This window comes from Rhinoderma darwinii (genome assembly GCF_050947455.1).
Source record: "Rhinoderma darwinii isolate aRhiDar2 chromosome 12 unlocalized genomic scaffold, aRhiDar2.hap1 SUPER_12_unloc_5, whole genome shotgun sequence".
In the NCBI taxonomy this organism is placed as follows: Eukaryota; Metazoa; Chordata; class Amphibia; order Anura; family Rhinodermatidae; genus Rhinoderma; species Rhinoderma darwinii.
In genome coordinates, this window is record NW_027461876.1 from 135,001 (window position 1) to 144,088 (window position 9,088).

Consider the following 9,088-nt stretch of genomic DNA (forward strand, 5'->3'; position numbering starts at 1 on the left):
TTCTACATATTAGAAAGTCTGTGGAATTGACCAGATTGATTTTGGAATTCTTTGAGGTGATAGAAACCTCCCCAGAGGGTGTAGTGTGACCCTCCTGCCTGTATTCTTGTACCATATTACATTTTATATGGCCGCTCGGGTGTAACGGTTCACTGGGATACGCATCTTGTGATGTCATCCAGAATGTGGGCAGATTCTATTTCTCTGCACTGTGAAGAACCTGAGCGTGATATCATGAAGGGGCGTGGCCTGTAATCTGGACGTGTTCCGTTTCCACATAATGGCCAACCAGTTATGACATCAGAAAGTTTATAAATTGGGGTCACACATTGACCACGGTGTCAGTTTCTCTTGCTGGCTCTCATCATGGAGGTGTCGCGTAAGAAGAGGATGTTGGTGAAGACGTTTCCCAAGATGAGTACTGTAGAGAAAATGGAGGTTGGCGGATGCCGGCTTCCGGATGATGTGGAGATGGTGGACGTGGAGGACAAAGATGAAAAAATGGAGGTTGGCGGACGCCAGTTTCCGGATGATGTGGAGATGGAGGACGTGGAGGATGAGGGTGACAAAATGGAAATTGGCGGACGCCAATTTCCTGATGATGTGGAAATGGAGGACCTTTCGGGGGCTACGGTTAGCATCAGGGCCTCAAACCCCCGGAAGAGAAAGCGGCCATTTTAGTACCATCTGCCGCTTGGGGCCCATTTACCATCAGGGCCCCGAAACTCCCGGGAGAGAAAGCGGCCATCTTAATTCCATCTGTCGCTTGGGGCCCATTTACCATCAGGGTCCCGAAACTCCCGGGAGAGAAAGCGGCCATCTTAATTCCATCCTTTACTTAGGGCCCATTCACCATCTTTAGGTGAGGTAAGTGCCGTCCACTGATGATCTTCTCACCTCACATCTCTTCTACAGCCGCCTGGGCACTGAATTTCTGATTTTTTTTCGCAGTTGTCACCCCAACATCGTGGCCTTTACCACCTAAACCATCTGAAATTCCCATGAAGACTCCTCCAGTGCTGAGAACCCGTGACGAGCAGAACAGAAGCGAGATCCGGTAAGTCTGACGTCCTCTGCTCCGTCTTCAGCTTTTCCTGGTCGTGAAGGTTTTGTGAAAAAAATATTTTTTTCTTTTTTAAGATTGGACAAAAAAATGGGGAAACGTCCCAGTCTGTTCTCATCCAGGACTGAGCTGTGTAAAGGTGGACTGACGGCCATATCCACGTGAGAAGAAGGACCCTCCCCCCCGCTCTTCATCTCACCAATCACCGCTTGTTAAAGGGCCGGCGCCACAAAACACAGCACAGCAACTCCGCCACATTCTACAATAAATATATATATATTTTTTAAAACTTTTTCACTCTTGTATTGGGCAATCATCCTGGGAATCTGTATTTTACGGGGCACTCGCGCATAGCGGTTTTGTCGGGTTTTCTTTCCACAATTTATTTAAACCATGCAGCCGCTAATGCGGAGTTCTGGTGTTCAGTTTTGTGAAACTGCTGCGTATTTTGCTACAATTTTGCATTCGTGGGCGAAAAATGTTAAAAAAAATCTGCATGCTCCGCACTTAAAGGGAATCTCCGACACCATCAATATCTGATCATCTCTGGGGACCTCCAGCATTAGTGGGGGTAAATTGTATGTCCGGGATTTTCAGCCTATGCAAAGCTGGGTTTACACGTTGCGGTAATGTGTTGCTCGGTCCAAACGTTTTACCCCGAAATGCAGCATAAGTGTCCCCCTAGCAATGATAGACCCCCATTAAAGCGGACCTCCTCTCCTGCCACATCTGTTTTAGTAAAAACAAAATAAGGGCCAGTTCACACTGAGTTTTTTGTACGTGTTTTGTTTTTTTTTACACGGAAACAGTGCCGGAAAACGCGCCAAAAAACGGCCGAAAATGCCTTCTATTGATTTCAATGGGAGGCGGAGGAGTTTTTTTTGCGAGCGGAAAACCAGTCTCGCGGTAAACAGAAGCGACATGCCCTATCTTCGGGCGTTTACGTCTCCGACTTCCCATTGACATCAAAGGGAAGCAGAGAAAGCGTATTTCGCAGAGTTTTTTGCCCACTGCCGGCTACGTACGCGGGCCAAAAACGTGGCAAACGGCGTGCAGGCAGATTAAAACCTGCCTCAAAATTCCATACGGAATGTTGAGGCAGAATCTTCTGACTTTAAAAAAACTCAGTGTGGACATAGCCTGATAATAAACCGTACCAGAATCAAAAAAATGTCACTTCACCCTCCAAAAATGGAATGAAAAGAGATCAAGAATTGGCATGTACCTAACAATGGCGCTGATCGAAACTGCAGTTCGTTACGCAGAAAACAAGTCCTCGCACGGCTTTCTTGATGGAAAAATAAAAAAGTTATGGCTCTTAAGCCTTATTCACACCAGCGTATTTCACGTCCGTGTTACGCGCGTTAAAAAAACGTCCGTCGCGCGGACCTATGCAATTCAATGGGGACATTCAGTGTTTTTCACGCAGCGTGTGTCCTAAGCGTGAAGCTCACGACCTGTCCTATACTTGTGCGTTTTTAGCGCATCACGCACCCATTGAAGTCAATAGGTGCGTGAAAATCACGGACAGCACACGGACGCACATCCGTGTGCTGAGCGTGATTCACGCAACCGTTCCTAAAGGAATGAGGGGAAAAAAACAAACACCTCCTCCAGTTGTTTTTGCTGATGTAAAAAAACGCGTGATACGGATGACATACGCGCGTAAAAACCGCAGACGCGCACCGTACACAGATACCACACGGAAATGCAACGCAGGAAAACGCTACGTTTTTTATGCACGCAAAACGGACAGGTTCGTGTGAATAAGGCAACACCGAAAGTAATTGCTTTTTTATAAAAATAATTTTATTGTGAAAGCGCCATAAGACATAAAAAAAAACTATAAACATCTGGTATCGCCGTAATCGTATCACCCCGCAGAATAAAGTGAATGTGTCGTTTATAGCGCACGGGGAACGCTGTAAAGGAATAAACAGTAGAATTGCGGTTTTGTAGTCACCACGCCTCTTAAAAATAAAATCTGATAAAGAGTTGCATGCACCCCATGAAAAGTATAATTCCTCAAGGCCTCTAGTTTCCAAAATGGGGTCACTTTTAAGGGGTTTCCCCTGTGCTGGTACCTCAGAAGCTCCGCAAATGCGACATGGCACCCAGAAACCAATCCAGCAAAATCGACATTGCAAATAGCGCTCCTGCCTTTCTGAGCCCCGCCATTCGGCCAACCAGCAGTTTATGACCACATATGGGGTATTGCCGTAATTGGGAGAAATTATGTGTGATTTTAAATTTCACAGCCTAATTCCACGAAATGCAGCAAAAAAAATAAATAAAATGTATGGTCTAAATGCCCACTATACCCCTCGATAAGTTCCTCGAGGGGTGTAGTTTGCCAAATGGGGTCACGTTTGGGGGTTTCCAATATTTTGGCACCACAAGACCTCTTCAAACCGGACATGGTGCCTAATAAAAAGGAGGCCTCAAAATCCACTAGGTGCTCCTTTGCTTCTGAGGCCGGTGCTTCAGTCCATTACCGCACTAGGGCCACATGTGGGATATTTCTCTAAACTGCAGAATCTGGGCAATACGTATTAAGTTGCGGTTCTCTGATAAATCCTTTTGTGTTATAAAAAAAAAAAAAAATGAAATAAAAAAGGATTTTCTGACAAAAAAAAATGAAATTTGTAATTTCACCTCTACTTTGCTTTAAATTCCTGTGAAACACCTAAAGGGTTCATAAACTTTCTAAATGCTGTTGTGAATACTTTGAGGGGCCTAGTTTCTAAAATGGGGTGTTTTATGGGAGTTTCTAATATATGGGCCCCTCAAAGCCACTTCAGAACTGAACCCTTAAATTTTTTTTATTCTAAGGGTATGTTCACACGCTCATGTGAATCCGGCCTGAGACGGAGGGTATGTTCACACGCTCATGTGAATCCGGCCTGAGACGGAGGGTATGTGCACACGCTCATGTGAATCCGGCCTGAGACGGAGGGTATGTTCACACGCTCATGTGAATCCGGCCTGAGACGGAGGGTATGTGCACACGCTCATGTGAATCCGGCCTGAGACGGAGGGTATGTTCACACGCTCATGTGAATCCGGCCTGAGACGGAGGGTATGTGCACACGCTCATGTGAATCCGGCCTGAGACGGAGGGTATGTGCACACACTCATGTGAATCCGGCCTGAGACGGAGGGTATGTGCACACGCTCATGTGAATCCGGCCTGAGACGGAGGGTATGTGCACACGCTCATGTGAATCCGGCCTGAGACGGAGGGTATGTTCACACGCTCATGTGAATACGGCCTGAGACGGAGGGTATGTTCACACGCTCATGTGAATCCGGCCTGAGACGGAAGGTATGTGCACACGCTCATGTGAATCCGGCCTGAGACGGAGGGTATGTGCACACGCTCATGTGAATCCGGCCTGAGACGGAGGGTATGTGCACACGCTCATGTGAATCCGGCCTGAGACGGAGGGTATGTGCACACACTCATGTGAATCCGGCCTGAGACGGAGGGTATGTGCACACACTCATGTGAATCCGGCCTGAGACGGAGGGTATGTGCACACGCTCATGTGAATCCGGCCTGAGACGGAGGGTATGTGCACACGCTCATGTGAATCCGGCCTGAGACGGAGGGTATGTGCACACGCTCATGTGAATCCGGCCTGAGACGGAGGGTATGTGCACACGCTCATGTGAATCCGGCCTGAGACGGAGGGTATGTTCACACGCTCATGTGAATACGGCCTGAGACGGAGGGTATGTTCACACGCTCATGTGAATCCGGCCTGAGACGGAAGGTATGTGCACACGCTCATGTGAATCCGGCCTGAGACGGAGGGTATGTGCACACGCTCATGTGAATCCGGCCTGAGACGGAGGGTATGTGCACACGCTCATGTGAATCCGGCCTGAGACGGAGGGTATGTTCACACGCTCATGTGAATCCGGCCTGAGACGGAGGGTATGTGCACACGCTCATGTGAATCCGGCCTGAGACGGAGGGTATGTGCACACGCTCATGTGAATCCGGCCTGAGACGGAGGGTATGTTCACACGCTCATGTGAATCCGGCCTGAGACGGAGGGTATGTGCACACGCTCATGTGAATCCGGCCTGAGACGGAGGGTATGTGCACACGCTCATGTGAATCCGGCCTGAGACGGAGGGTATGTGCACACGCTCATGTGAATCCGGCCTGAGACGGAGGGTATGTGCACACGCTCATGTGAATCCGGCCTGAGACGGAGGGTATGTGCACACGCTCATGTGAATCCGGCCTGAGACGGAGGGTATGTGCACACGCTCATGTGAATCCGGCCTGAGACGGAGGGTATGTGCACACGCTCTGTAACCCCCGGGCCCTCCCTGCGATGGAAACAAAAAAAACGTCTGAAAATACGGAGCTGTTTTCAGAGAAAATAGCCTCTGATTTTCAGGCTTCTTTTAATCTGGAGCTTCTTTTGCGTCGTTTTTCATAGTGTTCAATGGAAAAATCAGCTCCAAAAAACGCCTCAAGAAGTGACATGCACTTCTTTTTATGGAGCGTCTTTTTACGCTCCGTTTTTTAAAACCGCGGCGTAAAAAAGACGCCCCGTATGAACTAAATGCTGTTTTTCCCATTGATTTCAATGGGCAGATGTTTGTAGGCGTTTAGCTTCCATTTTTTCAGGCGTTTTTCAAGGAGTAAACGCCCCAAAATATGCCTGAAAACACTGCGTGTGAACATACCCTTAATATGAGAAAATGCTGTTTATGTTCTAAGCCGTGTAATGTCCTAGAAAAAAAAAAATGTTCAAAAAACGATGCCAATCTAAAGTAGGCATGTGGGAAACGTGAACTAGTAACTATTTTGGGGGGTATAACCACCTGCCTTACAAGCAGATGCATTGAATATTCAGAAAAATTCTATTTTTTCTTCAAATTTTATCTAAATTTTGCTATTTTTCACAAATAAACACTGAATATAAATCGACCAAATTTCACCACTAACATAAAGTCCAATGTGTCACGAGAAAACAGTTTCAGAATCGCTTGGATAGGTTTATGCATTCCGAAGTTATTACCGCATAAAGTGAAATATGTCAGATTTGAAAAAAAATGGGCTCTGAGCTGTGTCCTATTTTTGTGCAGCAGGGTGTGCATTGGCGCCGCTGATCCTTCATAGCCGCTTAGCTGCTTTGAAGAATCAGCGGCGAGCACCCCCCCACACACAAATCCCCCCCAAACATGGAACTGTGCCCCACACAACCCCCCCACCGTTAGTTTGTTACGCAAGCGTTTTTATAAAATCGTTTTGCGTAAAAAAGAACGGCTCGCTCTCCCATTGATGTAAATGGGAAGCGTAATCAAGTGTTTGACGGTTTTTTAGGACTCCCATTCACTATGGGAACATTTGGTGTTTTTTTTTACGTGTTTTTTAAAAAACGAGTGTGTAAAAAAGTGTGTTGTACGTACTAACAGCGCACTTTACCAATTATTTAAATCAAAAGCGCAAGCAAGCATTTGGATGTGGTTTTTGCCACGTAAAATGCGCAAAAAAAGTGTCAAATACACGACGTGTGAACCTGTCAACTGAAGTCAGTCACTTCACTTTCATCATTCTTAGACCGGATTCACACGAGCGTGTGCGTTTTGCTCCGTGTGTCATCAGCATGTGCTGCGTGGCTGCGTGATTTTCGCGCAGCCGGCATCGTTATGACACTCTGGTTTAGTTTATAAACAGAAAAGCACGTGCTGCTTTTTTGTTTGCATTTATTTATTTTACGGCTGTTGCGCGAATAACACGCAGCACCCAAAGTGCTTCCGGGTGCCGAGCGCAATTTGCACGCACCCATTGACTTCAATGTGTGCGTGCTGCGCGAAACACGGCTAAATATAGGACATGTCGTGAGTTTCACGCAGCAGACATACGCTACGTGAAATTCACTGACCGTCTGAACGGCCCCATTGCCTAACATAGGTCCGTGCGATGCGCGTGAGAAAAGCACACACGTAGCACGGATGTATAACACGTTCGTGTGAATAAGGCCTTAGGCTATGTTCACACGCAGTGAGCAAAAACCTCTGAAAATACGGAACTGTTTCCAGGCGAAAACAGCTCCTGATTTTCAGAAGTTTTTTTTAACACACGTTTTTCAATGGCGTCAATGAAAAGCAGCTCCAAGAACGTCCCAAGTGACATGCACTTCTTTGACGCGGGCGTCTTTTGACAATGACACGTAAAAATACACCTCGTGGGAACAGAACATCGGAAAACCCATTGAAAGCAATGGGCAGATGTTTGTAGGTGTAATGGAGCCGTTTTTTAAGGCGTAAAATGCCAGAATTACGTCTGAAAACACTCCGTGTGAACACACCCTCAGTCTTCTCAGCCGTGTTTCGGGCCGTATAAGTCACGAAAAACGGCTGAAAAATCAAAAGCAGAACGCCTACAAACATCTGCCCATTGATTTCAATGGGAAAACCGGCGTTCTGTTTCAACGGGCCATTTTTTTACACCTCATTTTCAAAGACAGCACGTAAAAAGACGCCCGCGAAAAAGAAGTGCGTGTCACTTCTGGAGCCGGTTTTGGAGCCGTTTTTCATGGACTAGAAAGACCGCTGCAAAAACGGCCATAAAACACGTGAGTAGAGATGAGCGAACTTTTCAAAAGTTCGGTTCGGCTAGTTCGCTGAATTTCACAAAAAAGTTCGATTCGGACCGAACTAGTTCGGACTGAACCTGTCACTTCCGTGCGCCGAGCATGCTACTGTCCAGGGTGCTGATAGAGTTAATGGGCTGCACTAACTCTTTCAGCAACCTTGACAGTACATGCTCGGCGCGCGGAAAATACAATTTAAATGTAATAAAAAAATAAAAATAATACGTTCGTACTTACTTTCCTCCTGTCCGCCCGAATTACGTCCGTAATTAGTGCGTGGGAACATACCCTGTGTTCACACGCACTAATTACGGATGTAATTCGGGATTTTTTGCCCCGAATTACGCCCGAAAATAGCGCCTCGATAGCGCTGACAAACATCTGCCCATTGAAAGCAATGGGCAGACGTTTGTCTGTTTACACGAGGCGTATATTTACGCGCCGCTGTCAAATGACGGCGCGTAAATAGACGCCCGCGTCAAAGAAGTGACCTGTCACTTCTTTGGCCGTAATTGGAGCCGTTATTCATTGACTCCAATGAATAGCAGCGCCAATTACGTCCGTAATGGACGCGGCGTTCAAGCGCCTGCACATGCCGTAACGGCTGAAATTATGGGGATGTTTTCAGGCGGAAACATCCCCGTAATTTCAGCCGTAACGGACGCTGTCATGTGAACATACCCTTATAATGACAGCACGGCTCGCAAAAGCGGCCGGCTGCCCGTGGCCGGCCGTGCTCGTAATTTCGAGTCGTAATTACGAGCACGTTCCCGTAAAATAAAAAAATAGAACATGTTCTATCTTTTTAACGGCACGGTCACCTTCCGGTGAGAAAACGGGGAGGTACCCGTGGCTAACAGAAGTCTATGGGCCCGCTATTTCGGGTCGTAATTACGACCCGTAATAACGGGTGTTTTTACGGTCGTGTGCATGAGGCCCCGTAATGACGGGTGGCTACATGTGTGCACCCGTCATTACGGCAGCGTTGCTAGGCGACGTCAGTAAATAGTCACTCTCCAGGGTGCTGAAAGAGTTAACTGATCGGCAGTAACTGTTTCAGCACCCTGGACAGTGACTACCGATCACAATATAGATCAACCTGTAAAAAAAAAAAGACGTTCATACTTACCGGGACCTCCCTGCTTCCTCCAGTCCGGTCTCCTGGCCGTTGCCTTGGTGACGCGTCCCTCGCGACATCCGGCCCGACATTCCTTGATGACGATGCAGTCCATGTGAGCGCTGCAGCCAATCACAGGCTGCAGAGGCCTCTGCAGCCAATCACAGGCTGCCGTGTCAGAAAAGAAGGTCGGACTGGAGGAAGAAGAGGGACTCGTCACCAAGACAACGACCGGGTACGTATGAAATGCTTTTTATTTTATTTTTAATCAGCAGCCTCTTTTCTATC

The 9,088-nt window shown here is 47.3% G+C and overlaps 1 long non-coding RNA gene across 1 annotated transcript; it reads left to right on the plus strand.

Annotated features, from left to right (window-relative positions):
- The first annotated feature begins 251 nt into the window (after positions 1-251).
- On the plus strand, positions 252-1,319 carry LOC142698181 (uncharacterized). Its single transcript, XR_012865719.1, has 3 exons — positions 252-867; positions 952-1,057; positions 1,141-1,319. It is a non-coding gene; the product is annotated as an uncharacterized LOC142698181 (long non-coding RNA).
- The last annotated feature ends 7,769 nt before the right edge of the window (positions 1,320-9,088 follow it).